We start from the raw sequence: 23,274 nt of genomic DNA, 5'->3' as shown, positions 1-23,274 counted from the left end.
CTTTACTGCTGTACCTTGAATCTGGAATATCCCCCAAAGACCCATGAGCTAAAGCTTTGGCTCTCGGATGCTGTTGGGAGGGGTGAAGCCTCTATGAGACAGGACCTAGTGGGAAAACATTACATTACCGAGAACATGTCACTGAAGAGTATCATTTCCCCATCATGGTGTGCTGGACCACCATAAACCCCAAAGTAATGGTGCCAAGTGATAAAGACCAAAATTCTCTAAACTGAGTCAAATCAACTTATCTTACTTTTATTATCTTGGGTATCTTTATCTCAGAAAAACTGACCGGCACACTTACCAATAACACCCCCTTCTAAAATGAGGGGACGTCAGAGCACAGGGGAATGGGGATTAAGTCTTAGTAATAGTCCCATGCCACAGAGATACGAGAATTTTATAGTGTAAAGACAGCTCCATGTCAGGTGTTACTTTTCTTCCTTCTCCTCTCCCTCTCCCTCTTCCTCCTCTTCCCCCACCTGCTGCTTCTCCTCCTCTTTTTCCAGTTTTGAGGATGGAACCCAGGGCCTCAGCTCTGCTGGGCACTCTGCCACTGAGGCTGTATTCAGTACTACTTTCTTGTGTGCCACTTTGTAAATCATTGTCCACTGGGGACAGTAAGCGGCTGTGGACCTCCACTTCATGTGGGTGCACGTGCAGATTTTTTTTCCGGATGATCGTAGTGACCTGGGAGAATGGTGTATTTGGGATAAGGAAGCAGTAGAAGGCATTGGAAAGGAAGAAGGGTGGTGTGCAACTGGGATGCTGACAGCTCACATCATGCAGCTCACAATGCTGCCTAGAGCTGACCCTGCCATCAACCAGCATGTTTGCCTGCTGACTGGGCTTGAAAGTTAAAATTGGTTTCTTGTGGATGCTGGCCAATGACTTCTTTGCCATGGGAGTGATTGCTTTTCTGCTGTGTTTGCAAGATGAGAATTCATTCTTTTTTAATATCGGTAATACACAGTAAAGAGCTTAATCCAATTTACAAAGAAATAAGATCACACAAGCCTTGGAAATACAATGTGCCTTTATGGCTCCAAGAAGACATCACTGAAGAGAGAGTGTCATAGCTGCATAGAAACTCTCTCTCTCTCTCTCTCTCTCTCTCTCTCTTTCTCTCTCTGTGTCTGTCTGTCTGTCTCTCTGTCTCTTTGTCTCTCTCTGTGTCTGTCTCTCTCTCTGTGTCTGTCTATCTGTCTGTCTCTCTGTCTCTCTCTGTGTCTGTCTGTCTCTCTGTCTCTTTGTCTCTCTCTGTGTCTGTCTATCTGTCTGTCTCTCTGTCTCTCTCTGTGTCTGTCTGTCTCTCTGTCTCTTTGTCTCTCTCTGTCTCTTTGTCTCTCTCTGTGTCTGTCTATCTGTCTGTCTCTCTGTCTCTCTCTGTGTCTGTCTGTCTCTCTGTCTCTTTGTCTCTCTCTGTGTCTGTCTATCTGTCTGTCTCTCTGTCTCTCTCTGTGTCTGTCTGTCTCTCTGTCTCTTTGTTCCTCTCTGTCTGTCTCTGTGTCTGTCTGTCTGTCTCTCTGTGTGTCTGTCTGTCTCTCTGTCTCTTTGTCTCTCTCTGTCTCTCTCTCTCCCTCTCTGTCTCACCACCATCATTCCCCCTCTGGACCAGGCACAAATATGACAGGACTGAGACTTGGAGCTTTTTAGGAAGTATCCTTTGACATTCTCATTTATCTATGCAAAAAAAAAATGGGTACTACCTATCCTGCAAGGTACCATATTGACATGCTACTACTATTTATGTATGGAAATGAATCTTCCAACCCATTCAGGAGAGAATTTATTTTAAATTTGTTGTTCATGTGGAAAGCATGCTTGCTCACCAGCTCTGCCTTTATGGCCTTCATGAAGTGAACCCTCATTTTCTGTGATGTGATCTGGATTTAAGGGAACTACCTGCGCTTTGGCTTGTGTGAAAAATATAGCTCAGGTCTCTCTGGGCTTGGTTTGGCACAGGCATTGGTTAGAGGAAAGAGGCCTAGCTGCTGATGAAGCTCTTACAGAGAAGAGTCTTATGGTCCACTGCTCCTTCTTCACCGCCACGCGGCTTCAGATTTGCTCTGATACCTGGTCCATGATGTAATGAGCTCACGGTTCTAAATCTCCAGAAGGCTATGCGGATCATCAGTGCGAAGGAAATTCCACCAAGCTTTGTGATTTGATTTGCATTTGGATTATTAGTTATGTGTCAAGCACAGTGCTCCACTGGAGGCCATTGGGGAGAACCTGAATGCTAAAGAAAGTTAGTTAAAGACAGTTAAAGAACATTAAAGACAGTTCATGGAAACCATGGCTTGCAAGATGTGAGACCAGCAAAGTGGTCAGAATCACAGAAAGGCAGAAATTTTCTTCCATGGAGTCGGGACCAGAATCTGTACATAATGGGACCACTTTAAAGGCTGTTTTGTAAACGTATGTTTATTCTGCTGTTGAAATTGCCATCTTCAAGGCTTACTGTCTCAGCCTACTAACTTAGGCCATGTTCTGGAAACTTCTAGCTTCCATAAATCTATGGACTTTGAGACTTAAGCTCCTGAATAAACCCTCCCTTTCTGTTTCTTTCTGAACTCTGGCTGGCTGGTTCAGCTCAGCCATTCTGGCTCCAACTCTTCTTCAAGCTGAATGATTCAATCTGGCTTCTCTCTCAGCCTCTGCTTGGCCTCAAACTAACTCTGGCAATCTGTTCTAATCTTCTGGCCCCTTCTCATTCTCTGGTTTGTTCTGTCTTCATCTGTGTCTAGTTTGTTCTCTCTCTGTAACCTGCCTATGAACAACTGTCCCAGTAAAACTACCTCCTCTCTTTTTTCCTCCTCCTTTCTTTTTTCCTTTGTGATGGTCTCTCTTAAGTAGCTTCCCTTTCCTCTCTCTTCTCATAAGAGTTGAGCATATCCTATTCTGTCAGATCTTTTTATAATTAGTCACTCTGCCTTCCACTCAATTGGACCCAACTTTCAAACATGGCTGCTTCCTTCTACAAACAAACTTTACTTTCAATATTTTGGATTAAAGGTATGTAGTAAGAGCATGTCTGTATTCCAGCCAGAGGGATTAAAGGTCTGTGCTAAGGGCCGAGCCACACCACTAGAAATGGCTTTTTTTTTTTTAGTAAATAACGCAATCTTGGGGTTCACCGTGTGATCAAATATTCTGCAACATTGTTTAGCTTTCATACATTGTATTTTTGGATATTCCCCAGCGCAAATGTTGAATGCTGGCTTGCTATTGGGAGCTGACAGAGCATCTGCTGAATCATACTGGGCCAGAAAGGAGAGGATCTGGAGGATTGGGCAATTCTTAAAGCCAGAAGACTCATCAGGAATAAGGGGCTATGAGCCAAGGGAAACCCAAGGTAGTCCAGAAAATAAGTGGGATCTCTCTAGGGGAGAGTAACGCATCTAGAGGAGCCGGAGAGCCTGGGATGAGAATTAATAGTTTGGTTGTAAGGAGCTTCATCTAAATATACTGAAGTTCCAAAACCAGGTCTTATAACTTCCCTTCTTGGAGGAGGAGGGGACTGGGAAGAAAACAGACAAATGAAGATTCTTTTACTATTTGGAGAGGTGAATTGTCCTGGATACAGCAAAATCCTAGTGCAGACAGGGAATCCACCTTCTGATAGAGACCAAGTCAGGGTGGGTCCTTGAGGAGATAAGTATAGGAAGGAGGTCTTCACTGACCGCAAAAGGATGAGCATGTGGAGGGCGGGAACTAACATAATCTCAATCCACATCAGCCTGTCTACATGACCTGTGAGGACTGTGTCCCTTGGAGCTCAACAAACTTGAGTTCAAGCTTCTTGTTAGTCACTGGCAGGCCAGTCTAGTACTTCCTTAACCTCTCCTAGTATGTCTATGTCTATGGCATAGTCTATATGACTATGTCTAATGGGGAGATGTCACCTACTTCACTTAAATTTATAAAAAGGTTAAATGCAGACTATGTATAAAGTGATCAGCATAAAACAGGTTCATTTATTCAAGTGACCTTGTCAATACCTACTGTGTTCTTGAACCATGACAAGTCCTGTGGATAAAATGGAAAATAGAATTAACAAGGTCCTTCCTGGATGGGCTAATTTTACAGGAGATTTTTGTTTCATTGTTGTTGTTTTTCTTGGTAGCCAAATACCTTGTAGGAAGCTACTTCAAAGAGAAAAGATTAGTTTGGGGTCATGGCCCATCAACGTTTGGTGTCGAGAGTGGCTTGAAGCTGTAAGAACATGAGGTAGATGGTTACATTACATCATCAATGAGGAAGCCAAGGGGTCAACCAGATGCAGACCTGGGCTACAACCACTAAGGCCTGATCTTGATGGTCTACTCTGTCTTCCTCGATTCTGCCTCCCAAAGGTTCTACAACCTCCTGAAACAGCATTGCCAGCTGGGGACCAATCGTTCAAATACACGGGCCACATTGGAACTATTCTCTGAAACGTCAATGCCAAGTGCTCAGGACGCATCAGTTTTGTGGGCTCGCTCTTCTATGCCTCCTCTAAGGTCTCAGGATGAAGGCATGGTCCCAGTCTGTGGTGTTAACTTGGGGAATAGAACCTTTAGGAGATTAAAGGAAATCAGTTCCCAAGGCTGTACCTTGGAAGTGGATATTGGGACTGCCTCTTCTTCTCTCTCTTGTTGCTTCCTGGCTACAGTGAGGTAAACCAGTAAATTCTACTGCCTGCTTACAATCCCTGATATTCTTTCTGTCTCACCACAGTTCCAAAGCAATGGTAACAAGTAACCATTGAAACCTCTGAAACCATTAGCTGAAACCTTCTTCCTTCAATTTTTTTTTAATCTCAGGCATTTGATTCAGTGACTGAATGCTGACTAACAGTCGGCAATACTCAGCTCTCCTCTTTTTACAGGAGTCAGTGCCTGCTCAGGAGTGAACACCACCATGTACGACATTATCAACATTATCGCCCAGGATCTCCTGGAAGAGTTCAGTGGTGTATTGTTTCTGGGTACTGACTTCCAATGGGAGCCCCAAGCATGGGGGGTGGGGGGGAGATGTGCTTTTCTTGGATCCGGACTCAGGGTTCTACCATTTGCATACTGGCTTGGGGGTCCGCAGGGAATTCCTCATTTAGAGGAAGCTTCTGAGGTAATTTGAGAGCTGCCTTGTCAATCCCTGCACAAGCATACCAGAGGAGACATATGCCACTGAGCTCTGGATAAATAGATTCCAATAGGATAGTGACCAAACTGGGCCAATGTCAAGAACTGAGAGGAACAACAAGAAAATCTGTGAACCATTCTTTTGGGTGTAATTATTCCCTTGAGGAAAATTTCATGGTTATTTAATTAAAGTGTTTCACTTTGATCCAAAGTGTTGCTTTGACTCCTTGAGTATGAAATACAGCAGTTGTGAGAGCCAAGCAACTTGCTAACAGCAAATAGTTTACCAAGCACCCCAAATAAGACAAGATATAATAAACAATGAACTTTAGACAGCAAGTGTAAATGTTTGTGGGGAATCTAATTATCCTTCTTGTGGTGAACATTAACCCACATGCGGTTGTAAGCCTATGTTATCCTAATGGTGTTCACCATTAGCCACTTCTTATTGCAGTAAAAAGAATTACAGGGTGTGTGTCCATTAGTGCATGCTGGGAACTGCACTGCACTGACATCTTTCCACCGGAGTGTCAGATGCCTCCGGTCTTCCTTCTGTTTACGATGAAGAGAACCAAGTGCTTACGAGAAAGTGACATGTTTTGGTTTTGTAACAGAAATGGGCACTCAGGCAGCTATTGACATATACATGCAACCCAGAAGTTTCCTCGCAGAGAGAGGATGTAGGAAGAGAATCAGAGGAGTCTAAGTTGTACCAATATCCTGGTCTAGATTGGACATTATGCATGACTGGATGTGGGTGGAACTCCATGAGACCCAGGAGAGACGAGACGAGACTTGAGTGTTCTCTTCTCATTATATCTACTTGTTCGTTTTAATTTTTCTATTAGTGTTTATAAACATCTACTGTGTTCCGGGCATCTGGGATCAATCAGTGATTCCCCAAAGATTACTACTCTTAGGGAGCTTTCGTTCAAGTGGAGGGAGAGAGATTCCCCATGATGCGCAACAAACAAGCAAATTACAAGGTTCACAGTGAAATAAAAAGCTGGGTAGGGCATGAGGAACAGGCCATGGCTTTACAGGGTGGGCAGAAGGGCAGAGAAGCTCAGGCAGTTAGCAGTGAGAGCTAAGGAGTGGTCTGGAGGAAGTAGGGTTTGCCTGAGAATGCTGCCTGGGGGCTATTGGGAGATCAGGGGAGAGAGAAGCAGCAGAGGCAAACAGCAGGATCAACCTATGGCCTCAGGGACCATACCAGTGATTTTGTTCCTACTGTTAATAAATGGGGGCTGGTGGGCACTGTAGTTGACTTGATCCCCCGGAAGACACATGTTGGTAAATAAGTTCAAGGCATTGCAGTGCTGGGCGCTTAGATTTCTTACAAGGTGTTTGGGTCATGGGGCAGAGTCCTCATAGGTGGGGGACTGTTAGTTACAGTGAGAGGGGCCTTTTGGAAAGCAACACTGCATTCATGTTTTGTCTCATCCATGCCTGCTTCTCCTCCCTCTTCCCCATGACTTGAAGCAACTCAGGTTCCCCATCAGCTATGGCTGCCATATCTTGAGCTTTCCACACTTTGGGAACATGCATCAAGAAAAACTCTTTTTTTTTTTTTTTGGTTCTTTTTTTTCGGAGCTGGGGACAGAACCCAGGGCCTTGCGCTTCCTAGGCAAGCGCTCTACCACTGAGCTAAATCCCCAACCCCGAAAAACTCTTTTCTTAATAAGCTCCCCAGGGTCTGTTACTGGCAACAGCAAATGAACTCCGAACAGGGGTCCATGGCAGTGTTTGCTATCTAGTGAGGCAAAAATGATGTGGGCTTCAAACCCACCTGCAGACTGAGTGGCAAAAGGTATTCTCTGAAAGGACTTCAGGAGAGCAAAGTTGATACCTCAGAGAAAGACAGTCACAGTGCAAAGAGGAAATGTCTAGGTTGATATTAGGGTTAACTTTGTAGGATTTCTGGGTAGATTGTACATGGTAGGATGAACATACAGAACCTCAGCCTTGGAAAGAAAATCCACACAAACTGTACGTTCAGCCCTGGGCCACACACGAGAATGATAAGGCATCAGAGACCTTTTTTGGGTCACTTGGGGTGTCATGGAAGGAGGCTGGAATGTATTCCCATATGCTCTTGGGGTTCTTTGCAGCATGGGTTGGGAGTGGGATTCCTATGTAGAGCTTTCTAATGGAGAAATAGGATAAGTTGCAGAAGATGCTAGCCTTGGAACAGTGGTGGTCTCCTCTCCTTCCTGTTAAAGGTAAGAAAACAATCTCATCCCAGCTTGGGGGCCGGGGCAGGAAGGAAAGTGGGCAAGTTGTTTCTGCAACATTCTTGCTGAGAGAATGTCAACCTCAGATATTTTCCTGAGTCACGAGACAGGAGGAAGGGGACAAAGGCCTCTGGCCAAGCAACTTTCTGGAAGCTGTGGCCGTCTGTTGGTAGAGCAGGATCACATGGGTCTGATGACCTGTAAAAAGCACATGGAGATCAGAAAGCTGGTCTAGAAGGGATATGTTCACCTGGGAGTGGGAGGGTCCTCCTTGGGGTTCATGTGGCACTGCCTCTGGTCAATGACTTCTAAGGCAGGGGACTTGTGCTTTGAGCAACTCTAGCCCATTGAGTCCTGTTGACAGAGTTCTGTCCCGTTGCTTGTCTGGTTCAGAGCCTAGGGAAGTGGACCCCTTCGAAACCTCCTGACTCTCCGCTTCCCAGAGCTTTAGCTGTAATTGGCTTTCCATCATCCCCTGTACTTCTTCCTATTGAACTCCTTTTCTTTCGTTCTTCTTTTTGTTTCAACCTGCACTCAAGGCCTCTTGACTGTGCCCTAAGTCTGCCTCCTATATCCACTTAGCAGTTTTTGCTTCAGGTCTATCCAGAAGGAAAGTGGATCATCTAAGGAGCCAATAAGAATTATAGTGGCACCAACCCCTTGCCTCTTTCTGAAAGCCATGTTCCATGTAATATACACGGTTCTGGGTCTGCAAAGCATCCTGGGTAGTGGCCATGCCCATAGGGTCCCAAACAGACTCTCCAGGGGAACCTCCCTATACTCTCTCCTCCAGAAATTCTGGACTCACCTTTTGTTTGTTCTGTGTCAATCAAATCTCAGTGTCTGCCTGTACTGGCTAGCTTTATGTCAACCTGACAAGCTAGTATCGTTTTGGAAGAAGGAACCTCAGCTGAGAAAATGCCTCTATCAGATTGGCCTGTGGTACATTTTCTTGCTTGATGATTGTTGAATCTCAATATGGGCAGAGCCAAGCCTGGGCTAGTGGTTCTTGGTGCTGTAAGAAAGTGGGCAGAACTTGCTATGAGGAGTGAACCAGTAAGCAGCACCCTCCACGGCTTCTGTTTCAGTATTGCCTCCAGGACTCAGCCTTGAGATCTTGTCCTGATGGCCTTTGGTGATGGACTGTGATGTGGACGTAGCAGTGAACCTAACCCTTTCCTCCCCAAGTTGCCTCTGGTCACAATGTTTTACTTCATCAGTAGAAACCCGAAGCCACTGCCCCCAAAGCCCCACATTTACAGGAAGCCATCTTAGTGCTTAGACAACAGAACTGACTCCACTGAGATTTACTTTAGGAAGATCATCGGAGTCTCATTAAATGTTTAGTAATTTAAAGCCATGATGTAGGGCTGTCGCTCAGTTGGTAGAGTGCTTGTCTACTGTGCATGAAGTCCTGGGTTTGATGCCCTAATGCTGCATAAACTGAGTGTGGTGGTGTGTGCCTGCATTCACGGCATTTGAGAGGCAGAGGCAAGACATTTGAAAGTTCAAAGCAGTCTTCAGTAACACAGTGAGTTCAAGTCCAGCCTGGGCTACATGAGGCCATGCCTTGGGGGAAAAAAAGTCTAGTTATAAGCACTGACCTTATTCTATAACCTCTGTAGGGCTCTGATGATATGGATATTAGCCAAGGCAACACTGACACTAATGTTTAATGTTTGGTTTGTTTATTTTGGATTCTTTCAGATGACAGTGGTTGTCTTACCTTTAGTGATGAGGGATGGCTGTTGGGATTTGTGACAAAATGAGGAAGACAGTTACCTCCAATGAGCTCTCCAGGGAGTATCAAGCTTAAGTAACTCTGTCCTAGAACTTAACCTTGCCCTCCTTAATGATAGCTCTCTAAGTCTGTCCCAGCCTTTGCAATTTGATAAGCTTGGCTTTACTTGTCACATGGTCCTTAGCAGGCCAGCCTTGAGGACAGGTACTTGGTCCCGTCTCTTGTACTACGGTGGGCTCACAGAATGCTTTCAGGAGTTTTAACCAGAGATAGGAAAACAAGCCTGTCTAGTACAAGTGACCAAAGCAAGCAGACTGCAGAGACTTTGGGGACTGCTCTGGTCCACCACTGAAGGCCATTAGCTCAATTCTGCCTCCAGCTTTGTATAGCAAAATGCCTTCTTCGTTTCTTGGTCTCCTGGTGGAAGGCTGTGTAGTTTCCACTCACTTTGCCTTAAGGAGCTCTGAAAATAATTAGGTAAGGAGACAGAAAAGCAGCAGGTGTTCCTTAATGGCAGCTTGGCCAAGGCGTTAGGAATCCAACAGACAATCCGGATCAATTCCACGCAAGAAATGCTATTAGCACTCAGCTACAAGGCTACTGTCTAAAGAACAAGCTGTGGTTTCTGTTGTGTTATGTCTGAACCTGGGATGTTCTTCCTGCTGGGAGGAGCCTAGGTGGTCGGGAATTACTTTGTCAAGCTGGCTCTTTGGGGGCTGGGAGAGAAAACGGCTTCGAGCTTCCTCCACCATGAATACCATAAAATCTACCTTGAAAAGCCGTGCAGAATTACAACAGAGATACAGGGCCTGGGGACTGGCTCCGGCTCACTTGAAAGAAAATGAAGGGAAGAGGAGAAGGAGTCTATCCTGGGATAAACAAGAGGGATCATCGTTCAGGAAACGAAGCTCCTGCAGTTATCACCCCAGGAGACGCAGCAGCTTAGAAGGTACCCAGAGAGAGTGGGTGATAAGCGGCCCCTTCCAAGATCTACCCCTGCCATGGCCAGACAAGAAGGTAGTGATAGAAAAGGTGTTTGGAGAACATAGTGAAATCCTGGCTGCTGGAGATGGGCCAAAGCTAGGGGCTGTGAGGAGTCTGCTTCAAAGAGGCAAGGATCAGGCGCCGTGCAGGGAAGGAATTGGACCAGCACCGTGGATATCAGCAGATGTTGGACACAGTTCTAGCAAAGTGAAGACAGAGATGAAACCAAGGGCCTCGAAGGTGCTCCACCCTGCGACAGGTCTTGCCATGTAGTCAAGGCTGGCCTGGAACTGGAGCTCTTCCTGCCTTTGCCTCCTGAGTGCTAGGACTATAAGCAGGGCCCCCATGCCTGGATTTGACTATGTTTTGGTGACTTAAAAAAAGGACTGACTAGGTCTTCTTGCTTAGAAAAGAGAACTAACAATAGATTATTCCTAAGAAGAGAAGAAGGGTGGCTCAGCCATATTCGTATCAGAATAACTGGATGTCTGGAGCACTTGGAGACCCTGATCAAGCTCTCGGGAGTGGGATACCCTACTGTGATTGTGATTATTGCCACAACTTCCATGGGAGTCAAATGAAGCAGGAACCTACAGGAGAGTTGCTGTCTTGTAAGAGATTTTCTCTTCTGTCTTTTGTTACTCCCTTTCTAAGCATCCATGGCCCTAACAGTATGGACACCTCTGAGAGCCAGATACAATGTAAGAACAGGCATCCAGTCCAGGCTGTAGAGTGCCAAGTATCTATCAGTTTCCTGGAGCTTCTCAGAAACACGCTATTCAGAAGACTGGGTTCTTAATAGGCAAGGGCCTGTGTTACTAAAAGTTCCTTTTTACTGAAAAGGGCACAGGAAAAAAACCCAGTAAAGCTGAGCCCAGCTCTTAAAGAAGGTTGATAAAACTTTTTGACAAAAACATATAATAAAGAAGTAGTTTATAGTGGCTCTCAAAAGACCAGGGCTTCTCTTTCTCCCCTTTAAAGGCAGAATTAATTAATTCACTCAGGCTTGAGCTCTGAACGCAACGTTAGTTCCGACTCGAGGGGTGTAGTTAAGTCCTCTGGACCCTGGATAAGTTTTCATTGAAGCAACACTATTTAAAACTGTGAATTTAGAACCCTCCTCAGACAGAATAGGGCACCATGAACAGGGAAGAAAAGCTAACTGCCAAGCTGTCCAAATAAGGGGACCTTGATGACAGAGAGGCCATCTCCTTCCCCCTCTGTGATGAGAATATGGATGCTACCAGGGTGTTCTAAGGACCTGCTTCCTTCTGCCTGTGCTCAGCCTAAGGCTGCACACTGTCCAGAAGCTGTGGGGTCCCAGCAGAGGGATTTTCCTCACTGGCCCCATGCTCTTCACATCCTGGCATGGACCACTGCAGAAGCTGTCTGGTTTATGTCTTCTAGAACTGAGTGTTCGAGGACTGAGGCATTCACAGTATGGCTTCCTGTGAATTCATTCATTGTCTTCCTGTGGGGCTAAATTCAGTGGGATCTCTAGGCAAGGCTCCTGTCCAATTTGACAGATTTCCTGGAAGGGGGTCGCAGGTTTCTGAGCATTTGACTGGAGTCTGGGTTGCTTGCTGTCCTGCCCATCTCTGGTTTGGGTGCATAGGCGAGCTCGCTCAGTGTGCCATTGACCAGCACTGACACCTGGGGCCTCACTGGAGGTGACTTCTGGCCTCTCTGGGTTTCCCCCTACTTTGCTTGCCCAGACCTGCCTAGCTTCCTCTTTCTCATCTGGCAGCAAGATTTTAGCTTTCCTCTTGCACAGACTGCTCAGCCTGGGACCCGGAGCAATGAGGGAAGCCCTGGGAATGTCTGGGTGGAAGGGAACTCATGCCATGAAAGCACTACGGAGACTGCATGACCTGTGCATGCAGATGAAGGGGAGTTTAAGATCGAACTCATTCAGTAATTCATTTATCCTATTAAAAATTTATCAATGGTTGATTGTACCCTGAGCACTGTTATAAGTGCAAGGCTCACAGCATTAAGCATACTTAATTTTATGGAAGTTATGATGGAACACGGGAAATAGACTTGCCAGGCATGCATAAAGCCCTGGTGCCGACCCCCACACTCATAAACCAAAACAGTAAAATGGGGAAAATAAGAATTTCATGGAGAGAGAGAGAGAGAGAGAGAGAGAGAGAGAGAGAGAGAGAGAGAGAGAGAGAACGAAGGTGGAGAATCAAAGTAGATGATCATCATGATTTTTAGATGCAGCAAAGGAAGGCATCACCAAGGAGGGGATAGTGATGGTCTCAGGATGTTAGGAAACAAATCTGCTTATCTGTGGATTCGGTAGATAGCTTTTGAAATGTAGGAGTGTCCGACACAAAGGCCCTGGGGTAGAAAGATGCCTGGTGTGTGCTTGGCAGCCAATGGGAAGGAGGGAGAGAGTAGGGGAGGTGAGGAGTGAGGAGGTGAGGAGTGGGGAGGTGAGGAATGGGGAGGTGAGGAGTGAGGAGGTGAGGAGTGGGGAGGTGAGGAGTTGGGAGGTGAGGAGTGAGGAGTGAGGAGGTAAGGAGTGAGGAGTGGGGAGGTGAGGAGTGAGGAGGTGAGGAGTGGGGAGGTGAGGAATGGGGAGGTGAGGAGTGAGGAGGTGAGGAGTGGGGAGGTGAGGAGTTGGGAGGTGAGGAGTGAGGAGTAAGGAGGTAAGGAGTGAGGAGTGGGGAGGTGAGGAGTGAGGAGTGAGGAGTGGGGAGGTGAGGAGTTAGGAGTGGGGAGGTAAGGAGTGAGGAGGTGAGGAGTTAGGAGTGGGGAGGTGAGGAGTGAGGAGTGAAGAGGGAGGAGTGAGGAGTGGGGAGGTGAGGAGTGAGGAGTGGGGAGGTAAGGAGTGAGGAGGTGAGGAGTTAGGAGTGGGGAGGTGAGGAGTAGGGAGGTGAGGAGTGAGGAGTAGGGAGGTAAGGAATGGGGAGGTGAGGAGTGAGGAGTGGGGAGGTAAGGAGTGGGGAGGTGAGGAGTGAGGAGTGGGGAGGTGAGGAGTGAGGAGTGGGGAGGTGAGGAGTGAGGAGTGAGGAGGTGAGTGGGGAGGTGAGGAATGGGGAGCTGAGGGGTAGGGAGTCGAGGAGTGAGGAAGTGAGGAGGTGAGGATTGTGGTGGTCAGGAGTGAGGAGGTGAGGAGTGAGGAGGTGAGGAGTGAGGAGGTGAGGAGTGAGGAGTGGGAAGGTGAGGATTGAGAAGAGGGGTGGGGAGGTGAGGGGTAGGGAGTGGGGAGATGAGAAGTGGGGCCACTCAGACTCCTCCGACTGTGGGAGGAAATGAAGTGGACACATCTATCTGTTAAGGCGGCCATGACGAAGTGCCATATAGATAGAGGGAGTGTAAATGGCAGACACTTATTTATCCAAGCCTTGAAATCTGATATCCAAGATCAAGGTGCTAGCACGGTCTGGTCCTGTTGAGGACCTTCTACTGACCTTCTTCCAGTCATCTTCTACCTGCTTCATCTCCTCCTCTTATAAGGATGCTAACCCCATCAGGAGAGCCCGCTCAGGGCTTCACTGACTGCGATCACTTTCCAGAGAATTCATTCCCTAGCCCCACTGCACTGGGGGCCGAGCTTCCATTTGCTAATGTTGGGTTGCAAACATTCACTCTGCAGCAGGAGCTCCTGAAGGGGTTTAAACACTGAGAACATTAATCCAAAGTGTTTTGCCCTTGCTAAGTCTACAATGCCCTCTCCCTGCCCCCCCGCATCTCTGTGTTTCCAGATGCTGCCCTGGACTCTTTCTTGGGAACTTTTGGTGACATCGACATGGGTTTTACTTGAGAAATTTCAGAGGAATAGGAGCTGGAGAGATGGCTCACTAAAGTGCTTGTATGCAAAAAGGAGGGCCTGAGCCATCCTCAGAACCCACATGAAAACTAGGTGTGGCGACATGTACCTGTAATCTGCGCAACAAGGTGAAATGGGTGGATCCTTGGGCTCATCAGCTAGCCAGCCTGATCTAATTGGTGAGCCCCAGGCCAGTGAAGGATCCTGTCTCAAAAACACAAGGTGAGTATCTGAGTAACAATGTGTAAGATTGTCCTCTGGCTTCAACACAAGTTCATACACAAACTCTCACATACATGAGCATGCAATACACACGCACACACACGTACACACACAGGCACACTGAATACACACACACACACACACACATGCACACATATGCATTCACACACATGCATACATATGTACACACATACAGGAATACACACATGCACACACAGGCACACTGAATACACACTCACATACACACATGCACACAAACATGCACACACATGCATACATATGTACACACATACAGGAATACACACATACAGGAATCACACTTGCACATACATATATACACCCAGGCATACTGAACACACAAACACACCCACACACACAGAAAAACAAACTTGGATTCCCATCCCTGTGCTGCTTGGTGGTTTATGCAAATCTTTGCTATTTCTCCACAAGAAGAGACAGTGATTTTCTGCTTCTGAAGTTCACTGACAGCAGCTTTGAAGCTTTCCTGTGCTTGTACTTAGCTTAGCCGGTCTTAGGGAGCAGTGGGGAGTTGCCTGGCTACTGCTCTGACTGTAGATTAGGCCAAAAGGCTGCAGCTTCAGACATAGTAATCGCAAACTAGGCCTGGCTCGATTGAGGAGCTTGGCATCCAAGATCAGGGATAAACCTTGATTCTGTCCGGACCTTTGCTGCAGTAATCAGGGCAGGGATAATGCTCTGCGAGTTCAGAAGCAACAACAAAAACTACCTTGAATTGTAAACCACACAGCTATTCTTTCCTGTCTTTGGGGTTTAGTAAAGCAACCTTATCTTCAGCTGGGGCTGTGTCTCAACGGGTAGAGTTCTTACCTAGCATGAACGAAGCCCTGGCTTTCATCCCCGACACTGCAGAACCCAGATGTGGTAGCACACATCTCTACTTCTAGTGCTTAGTATGTAGAGGCAGGAGAATTGGACGTTCAAGGTCATCTTCCTTTACCTGGAGAGTTTGAGACCAGTCTGAGATATTCGAGAACTATCGCAAAACAAAGCAGAAAACCCAAACCCAGCAACCATCAAGTGCCCGCCTCAGTGTCCAGCCAGCTCTGTGAGAACCCTCACCAGGGCTGAATTAGCCACCCTTTCTAAAATAGAAGGGACTATTTTCCAGGAGAAACTACACTGATGGTTTGGAAGTGCTGGAGAGGCAGACCGCAAGGCAACTCCGACACAGCAGGGCAGACACTGTCCTCCCTTCACTCGGATTGTCTGCTTTCCATCCCAGACCGTCCCCGCTAGGTGGAGGATGAACTCAGGATTTCTGGGCCAGCCTCTGCTGCATGTGCTCTTGGGGACTCATCATCAGAGACGAGCTTGTTCCACTCACCTTATGACTAGATCCAGGTCAGGCCAGTGTTGACCTGCAGCGGCACAGAAAGCAGAATGCTCTAAGACCTCAGGCTTGTGATTCTCTGTGAAGTGTGGCTATTTGTAGGATCCATGTGCAGAGATGGCTGTCATTACTACGCAAACTCACCAAGAGAACCCCAGTTGTGCCTCAGGAAGCCATCGGCTGACTAGAACTATATTGCCTGGCAGGTGCAGGAAGTGAGCTGAGGCCCACTGAGCTTCTAGGATGGCTTTTATTTCCTGGTGCAGGCAAAAATCTTTTTTCTTTCCTGCCCTTCGCCACTTCTTCTGTTTTCTGCTTTTGTATGAAATAGCTGGAGCTGAAGCAGTTTTTTTGTGAGCATGAGTGTATGCTTTTATAACGTAACAAAACCGTCCTGGTCGTCTGGGTCTCAAATCTGGAGGTAGCATATCTCCATTTAACAAATATCCATGGTGCCTTTGTGTTCTGTGTACCAGTTGTGTATATACACACACACATAATACTGAACAAATTTTTGACATGCTGGGTCATACATTCTACAGATGTAATAGTCAATACACAAGCTTTGATCCCGGAGTTTCTAGGGCTGCAATGGATGAGAGAGGAAGGCAGTATATTCATTCAGACCTGTCCCCGGCCTGAGCTGGACTTGGCTGAGTTCTGAGGAGGGGAAGAGTGATGGTTCAATCAGGTCTGGCCTATATCAAACTCCTCACCTGGTCTCTGAATGGATCTGGCTGTGGTGACGGCATGGCTGCCAGAGGCAGTAGATGACCACAAAGAATCATTTCTGGCCACACCCGTGGAACTGCACACATGAACTCTGGGTAGCTGTGACAACTTGTATAAAACCAAACTCCATCATGGATCAGGGAGCTGGGTACACACGTCTGCCCTTAGTTATGGAACAATTGGGAGTTGGTAGCCTCTGGGATGTGAAGGGTCTGTTTTCTCCAGCAGTGGACTATGCATTGAAAGCACAAATTGAGCCTGGCAGAATCCGTGTTGAAGCACAGAACATTTAGCTCCTCTGTCAGAATGAATGGGGACCAGAAATTGGATGTTTATAACCAAGAAAAGCAGAATTTCATCCAGCACTTCTCCCAGATCATCAAGGTGCTAACTGGGGGTGAACTGGGACACTGAGAGACAGAAGATGCTATTAGCTGGCTCAAGGAGGTCCTGGAGTATGTCGCTGTAGTAGGCAAGTACAATCGGGGTCTGATGGTGGTACAGGCCTTCCAGGAGCTGGTGGAGCTGAGGAAACAGGATGCTGAGAGACTTCAGTGGGCCCTGACTGTGGGCTGCTGTGTAGAACTGCTCCATGCTTTCTTCCTCGTGTCAGATGACATCATGGACTCTTCCCACACTCGCCGGGCGCAGATCTGCTGGTATCAGAAGCCGGGCATAGGCTTGGATGCCATCAACGATGCTCTGCTTTTGGAAGCCTCTATCTACCGCCTGCTTAAGTTCTACTGCAGGGAGCAGCCCTACTACCTCAACCTGCTGGAGCTCTTTCTACAGAGTTCCTATCAGACTGAGATCGGGCAGACTCTCGATCTCATCACAGCACCCCAGGGCCATGTGGATCTTGGTAGATACACTGAAAAGAGGTGCAAATCTATTGTCAAGTACAAGAGAGCTCTCTACGCTTTCTACCTGCCTACGGGGCTGTCATGTACATGGCAGGGATTGATGAAGGAAAGCGATAATGCTCTGGAGATCCTGCTGGAGATGGGCGAGTTCTTTCAGGTCTGGGATGACTACCTTGATCTCTTTGCAGACCACAATGTGACTGGAAAGGTCGGCACTGACATCCAGGACGACAAATGCAGCTGGCTGGTGGTTCAGTGTCTGCTACGAGCCACTCCTCAGCAGCGCCAGATCTTAGAGAATTATGGGCAGAAGGACCCAGAAAAAGTGGCGCGGGTGAAAGCACTGTATGAGGAGCTGGATCTGCAGAGTGTGTTCTTCAAGTACGAGGAAGACAGTTACAACCGCCTCAAGAGTCTCATAGAGCAGTGCTCCGCGCCCCTGCCCCCATCCATCTTCCTGGAACTAGCAAACAAGATCTACAAGCGGAGAAAGTGACCTCGAATTGTAGAGGCTGCAAGGGAGGGGTCTCAATAAATTATTGTTCAACAACAACAACAACAAAGAAAGCACAAATTGAAGGATTTTAAGCAAAAAAGGACACAATGTCGGGTGGATATGGGAAGAGGCGGGGATGGATTGGAACAACCAAGAATAATGACAATTTGTGGGGGGCCTTCCTGTCTAACAACTGCAAAAAGAGAGAAAGAAGAGAGGGGGAGGAGAGAAAGAGAGGGAGAGAGAGAGGGAGAGAGGGAGAGAGGGAAAGAGGGAAAGAGAGAGGGAGGGAGGGAGAGGAGAAGAGAGGAAGAGAGAGAGGGAGAGAGAGAGGGAGAGAGGGAGAGGAGAAGAGAGGAAGAGAGAGAGGGAGAGAGAGAGGGAGAGAGGGAGAGAGGGAGAGAGGGAGAGAGAGGGAGAGAGGGAGAGAGGGAGAGAGGGAGAGAGAGGGAGAGAGGGAGAGAGGGAGAGAGGGAGGGAGAGGAGGAGAGAGGAAGAGAGAGAGGAGAGAGAGAGGGAGAGAGGGAGAGGAGAAGAGAGGAAGAGAGAGGGAGAGAGAAAGGGAGAGAGGAAGAGAGGAAGAAAGGAAGAGAGAGAGGGAGAGAGGGGGAAAGGGAGGGAGGGAGGGAGAGAGAGAGAGAGAGAGAGAGAGAGAGAGAGAGAGAGAGATACAAGCAAAGAAGGAAATCCATTCCTAGTACTGAGATTTTTGTTCGTTAGACTCTGGTGTCTAGTAGAAACTTTGTTGCCCTGTTAAAGTTTTAACTCTGTCCCTGTCTCTGTCTCTGTCTCTCTGTCTGTCTGTCTGTCTCTCTCTCTCTCTCTCTCGTGTGTGTGTGTGTGTGTGTGTGTGTGTGTGTGTGTGTGTGTAAGCTTTGTCAGTAGTAGGTTTCCACATGTCTTTTTTGAAAGGTATTTAGGTATCTTTCTTAGACAGAAGGCAAAAGTGGCAGTTGGAGTCAAGGTGAGGACACAGGTCACTACAGCATCTCCTGATGCTGAGGGCTGGAATGAAAGTCTCGGGGTGGATAAGACAGGAGATTTTAAGACAGAGGCATTCCCATTCATGTCTATGAAGAGAACCTGGGCTCTAGGTAGGCACCTTGGGAAGGGCGTTGCCTGCAGAGAAGAAAGGTTCCCTGGAGGGCCCCAATGGTCCCCTGCGTTGACTCATTTGCAGACTATCCAACCTCAGAAGGACCAGCCACTGACCTGGCAGAGACATGAGAAGATGGGACAAGAGAGATGGCTTGGTTAGCCTGAGGTCCAGGGGAAGAAGAGTTGGCCAGTCTCCATGTTCTGTCATCTCAGGACTGTCCTGGATGTCGACGTTGTGCACACTGATGGACTCTGCATAGGGTGTGGTGGTGATTGATGGATGTCACGCTAGCAAGAGCCATAGACTGAAAAGGCCCACGCTGGGGGGGTCTCTGCAAATGCCACAGCCAGCAGAGTGATGATCCAGATGAAACAAGATGGAAATCCGGTTCAATATGACCTAGTGAGCCAAGAGTCAAGGCTGCTTCAAGATTCTAGCCTCTGACACTATTTTATTGTTCAGACATATTTAAGTACAGTTCAATTTTGGGGAAAAGTTTCCTAGTAACAATATCTCAATCCCATGTGCACATTAAAATTTAATGCATGACTACATTGAAACAGTTTTGCGAAGTACATGTGACCTTTTCCATAAAGATGGGCTCTATATAGCTTAAGGGCTTAGGGGAGGACCAGGTAGAGGTCACCAGGCTACAAAGTATATGTGACATCTCCCTTAAGGACCAGTTCAATCTCCTGAGAAATAATACTCAAGATAAAGGTCTATGAAAGAAGAGTCTGAAATGAACGTAATCGTCTGGGGTATTGGGGTGTGACCTGGCCCTACAGAGAACACAGGTCACCAGGCCATTAACTGTATCCACTCCCAGCCTTATGGGTGGAAAAAGGGATATATCCCTTCTGTGGAAGAGACAAGCCTACATGTTTAACATTCCTGGTTTCTCTGGACCTTGTGCCCCCCACACCAACCTAGTGGGTTACTAGAAAATGTGTCAATATCTTGCAAAGAACCCAATGCCAAGACAACCCATTCTCTATTTACCCAAGGTTTACTTTTCCCTTCCTGTACGAAGCAATAGATTTATTAGGAGTACAGCATCCCTTCTTTGTCTTTCTTGTTTACCGTACTTTGTATGAAATAGCTGGAGCTCCAGCAACTGTTTTGTGAGAATGAGGATGAAGACTCTCCTATATTAAAGATGACAGATCAACAAGGTAGAGGGACTTGGAGTCACTGGCAGCAGTATGGAGGCACTGCGATAGTCTCCGATTTCACACTACCCCCACCTCATGACAGATGACTTTGGTTTTCTGATAATGTGATCCTTAATGAAACATACTAGTAGTATTCAAAACCTGCTTTCACCTACCCATGCCGAGCCCATGGGCAGAAAGCCAGCGGAGTAGCCAGTGGCTTACAGAAGGGTTACCCTTCTCCTTTGGTATCATTATGAGAGCGGAGCTCCTTCTCCCCCTCCCTTGTTCCTATCACAACACCGAAGGGCAAGAAGAAATGAGAAAGTTGATCCCACCCACTCACTGATGAACCCTAAGCCACTAAGGACCAGAGCTCAGCCTATGAGCCCATGCATGAAATTAGGCTTGAGTCCATTCTTAGAACCAGAAACAAGCACTCTCGTCTTCTGAATAACTGTCAAGTTTTGGCACCAGATTGACGTACTGTTAAGAGAGACACTCCTGGGAGGAAAGGGAGCTTTGGCTTAGTAGAGCTGGAGACAGGTTAGACAAACTGAGGGTGCCTCGGTGCTGTGCTGCAGAAAGAGGTCATCTCAGTTAACTGTCTGCAAAGCTAACTGCAGAGTTTCTAGATGCTTGCTGTATCTCCAAGATCTGACAAGTGCCGGGAGCCAGAGTGGAGTGCACAGCGAGTCACTGTTTGGAGAATAAACTTGGGCAAACAAGAATTTTGCCTTGTAGCAGTATGAGGAACGCCTGGAAGCATGCCAGGACTATCCAGAGGGAGTGAGCCCATGTTCTGAGAACAGCCTTCTGTAGATTCGCCTCTTAAACATGCAAACATATCACCTACTAAGTATGCTAAACTCAAATGTTAATGTCACAGAGCATTGAGTTTTCTTATAGAAAAGACATTTAGGTCACCTTTATAGAAAAGGTCATTTAGGTTGCCTAAGATAGCAAACCCCAATTGTCCTCTTCACGAACTGTCAGCAAGGAAATCAAGGCTCCAGTGCAGCTCCCCAGGGAAGGTGCGCCTGGCCTGTGTGAGGCACAGGTTCCACTCCTGCACTGGCAACTAAGTAGCAAGAGACGAAACAATGACATCTATGAATTTGCTGCATGTGATAGACAAGTGCTTCTCAATTCATGAGGCCGTCTTTTTTCACAAGACCTGGAGGCTTCCATGAGCTGGGGCTTAGTGGTCACATGAGGAACCAAACAAAGAATCCTCGGCTTTGGCTAGGGGAAGGAATACCAGTTATGTGATGCTGCTTGGAAGAAATAGTAATTCACAGAGTTTGTTACTGTCTTCAATTTATGACTATAGAATATATTGCTATGTAACTTCACTAACATTATACATCCATATATTTATATATATAAACATATTGGCATACCATGTATTCTTGTAAACACTGAAATATTACCAGTATATTGATCTAGTAAATTAACAAGTATAATGGAATAGTCTATTAATACATATTTATATTGATATAATATGAGTGCATATTACACTGATCAATAATGTTATAGATTATATATTGCATATTCAAATTGTATAATGTTATATATACTAAATTGTATAATAATACTCTCCTCACAGAACTCTAACACTGTGAGAAAGCCAACAGTTCTGTTTCTTTAAGGCCAGTGTTAATGAACCATGGCTTGTGAGTCAAATCTGGGCACTTGACTGTGTGTGTGTGTGTGTGTGTGTGTGTGTGTGTGTGTGTGTGTGTGTGTGGTCAGTAAGCTAACAATGGTTTTTATATTTGTCACAGTTACATTTTAAACAGTTATATAAATACCTTCAAAATATCTTGCCTACTGGCCTCAGAGTCTAAAATATTTAATATTTGTGTCTTTTAGAAAACTCTTGCCCACTCCAGATTTATGACTTTTTGAGACACGCTTCTTCTCATTTTGCTCTAAAGTGTGTAGGAAACCAACCTGTCTCCTGGTGGCAGTTTCCACTTTGGGGTGTAATGCTGGGGGACACACACACACACACACACACACACACACACACACACACTCACACACGCACACACCCTTTGTTGCTCTGGGCCGCATTCTATTGTGCTAGCCTCAAGCCCCTGAAGCAACAAGACTGACTTGGGTCTGGTTCCAGCCTCCTGACATGGTGCAGCCTCACCTGCATTGCACACTGGATCATCAGCCCGGGAATGTGGCTCTTAACTACAGAAAAGGTGACAGCTGTCAGCTCTTGCAGTGGGGTTCTATGGCTTGAAAGAGACCTCGGTATTGTGTGCTCATCTGAGCAATTGGAAGCTGGACTCGTCACATCTTTTTCAGCAAATGACACTGGGACAGCATGGGCCCCATCCATCATCATGTTCTCCTTATGAAAATGGCTTCCAGTCATAGCTAATTAGTCTTCCAACGTACGAACAGTCAGAAGTAAAGCAACTCCGAGGGCTTCAACACCTTTCTCAGTGAAGTCCAGAGGTATCTGATCTTCTCTGCCTTTTAATTAGAGCCCTTTCATCTGTGCCAGAGTGTTCTTGTGGTGAGAGGCACAGCTGGCTGGTTCTGCCCTCCTTTCTCAGTACTGGAGAAGGCAGAGCAACTGCAGAGAAGCGGGTGAAACCTTGGAAGTTCTGGAACTCAATACGGTTGGCTGGTGGCTCCTCACGTGCAGATACTGTTGAAGGATTGGTAGTACACTGGGAGTGTATTGATTAGACACACTTAGTGGGTGGAAAAATTAAAACAAATGTTCCATCTCGCAGCTGAAGATCTGTGGTTCACACTTTAACTTGGGCTCAGCTTTCTCTTTGGGCTTCCTCAGTGGTGTGCCTGAATGTTGAGGCTGCGGTGGTGTCACTCTGGCCCCGGCTGCTCCCGTGCCTCAGGACTTGGTAGGAAGAGAACACTAAGCACCTATTCAGGGTTTCTGTTCTCAGCAGGCTAGCCCAGGCTATGCACACGGCAGAGGCAGGGCTCTCAAAGAGGGAATATTGATGTGTGTATATTTATGTGTGTACGTGTGTGCATCTTCTGTGGAGGCCAGAGGTCAACCTCAAGTGTTATTCCTTAAGAACTAGCTCGCCTCTCTCTCTCTCTCTCTCTCTCTCTCTCTCTCAAAACAAGGTCTTTTACTAGCCTGGGGCTCACCAATTAGGCCAAGCACTAGGGATCTTCCTGTCTCTGTCTCCCTATCACTAGGATTACAAACACCACCATGGTTGACTTTTTGTTTTGTTTTCCTGGGTTCTGGGTCTCAAACTCAGGTCTTCATGCCTAAGTACTTTACTGATTGAGCTAATCATAGCCCCATGCAAGGAGTTTTAAAACCAAGGCTTACAATTGGTGTATTAGGTCTAGTGGCCCAAAGAGCTCACAGGGCAGCTCCAGATCTGGAAGATGGGAGCACGGACTCTGCCTCTCAAGGTACAAGCTTCAGAGTCAGATGACAGGGGCCTGGCTGCAGGATG

At 46.9% G+C, this 23,274-nt stretch overlaps 1 long non-coding RNA gene and 1 pseudogene across 2 annotated transcripts in view; both read left to right on the top strand.

The window, feature by feature from the left end:
- The window catches only part of LOC147996331 (uncharacterized), a 106,955-nt gene that overhangs the window by 4,280 nt on the left and 79,401 nt on the right, over window positions 1-23,274 (top strand). The gene's annotated exons all lie outside the window — the stretch shown is intronic.
- Fdps-ps3 (farnesyl diphosphate synthase, pseudogene 3) lies at window positions 16,751-17,642 on the top strand (annotated as a pseudogene). The gene has a single exon (XR_015672060.1). The product of XR_015672060.1 is annotated as a farnesyl diphosphate synthase, pseudogene 3 (transcript).

This window comes from Rattus norvegicus, chromosome 2 (genome assembly GCF_021556685.1).
Source record: "Rattus norvegicus strain SHRSP/BbbUtx chromosome 2, alternate assembly SHRSP_T2T, whole genome shotgun sequence".
NCBI classification, from domain to species: domain Eukaryota; kingdom Metazoa; phylum Chordata; class Mammalia; order Rodentia; family Muridae; genus Rattus; species Rattus norvegicus.
Note: the sequence above shows the minus strand (reverse complement) of the source record. Positions and strands in the feature narration are given on the sequence as shown.